Below are 1,514 nucleotides of genomic sequence, written 5' to 3'. Positions count from 1 at the left end.
CTCTACCCATGCCACCTAGCCACTTGCAGTAGGGGCCCATGAATAAGAGGTGCTCCCCAGTCCTTACAGCCAACAGCATTAGCTGCTCATAGTTCAGCTGCAAAACCCACCCACCTACACCCTCTAGGGAACAGGGACACACTTCCTCCTGGACACTCGGGAGCAGCCGTCAACCCCCTGCCTTGCTCAGAGTGTGTCCCCCTGCTGCAGCCAAATGCCTGTGCCTCACCAATCACCCATGCCTGTCTAGGACTGTAAGTGAGAGCTTACACCACACACTTGGTGGCTATCTACCTGGGCACCTGAGCTGAATCCATACAGGAGGAGTGGGTGTCCTCCTGAGCTCACATACATAGTAACAGATCTAACCACCGTGATAGGACATTAGAGCTTCAAAAGTGCCAATAATCAAACTAGCTCATACGAGCAGCCTATTTGGGCATATCAAAATAAAACAAGAAGCTAGGACACACAATAAGAAAACATAAAATAAATAAATATAATAAATTATTGATGGCTCGGAGACAACAGTTAGTATCAAATCACATAAAGAAGCAATCCATGATGGCTTCAGCAAGCTCCCCCCACAAAAACAGAATCTAGAAATTTTCCGGAGGAGGAAAATTTCCTGGAATTACCAGAGGCAGAATACAAAAGATTAATATACAGAACTCTTCAAGAAATGAGGAAGGAAACTAAGCAAAATGCAGAACATGCAATAGAGGAAATTAAAAAGATTAGAGAAGAGCATAATGACAAATTCAACAGGCTACAAGAATGCATAGAGAGACAGCAATCAGAAATCCAGAATATTAACAATAAAATGTCAGAATTAGACAACTCAGTAGAAAGTCATAGGAGCAGAATTGAGGCAATGGAAGTCAGAATGAGTGAGATTAAAGATGAAGCACTTGTCACCAACTTATTTGAAGAAAAATCAGACAAAGGATTAAAAAAATTAAGAAAACCTAAGAATTATGTGGGACTCTATCAAGAGGAATAACCTATGAGTGATTGGAGTACCAGACAAGGGTGGGATAACAGAAAATACAGGGACAATTGTTGGCAGACAATTTCCCTGATATCATGAAAGATGACAAGGTATCTATCCAAGATGCTTATTGAACCCCACATAAGGTAGATCCCAAAAGAAAGTCGCCAAGACATATTATAATCAAACTTGCCAAAACCAAAGATAAAGAGAGAATTTTAAGAGTGGCTAAGGATAAACAAAAAGTAATCTACAAAGGAGAGTCAATCAGAATAAGCTTGGAATACTCAGCAGAGCCATGCAGGCAAGAAGGCGATGGGATGACATATATAAAGCCTTGAAGGAAAAAAAAAACTGCTAGCCAAGAATTATATATCCAACAAAACTGTCTCTCAAATATGATGGTGAAATTAGGGCATTTCCGGATAAACAGAAGTTTAGGAAATTTGCAAAAACCAAACCAAAATTACAAGAAATACTAAAGGGAGTCCTCTGGTTAGAAAATCAGTAACATCAGATAACA

This window comes from Trichechus manatus, unplaced genomic scaffold, assembly GCF_000243295.1.
Source record: "Trichechus manatus latirostris isolate Lorelei unplaced genomic scaffold, TriManLat1.0 scaffold00176, whole genome shotgun sequence".
NCBI lineage: Eukaryota > Metazoa > Chordata > Mammalia > Sirenia > Trichechidae > Trichechus > Trichechus manatus.
The sequence above is the reverse complement of the archived record's forward strand: the minus strand, read 5'-3'. Positions refer to the sequence as shown.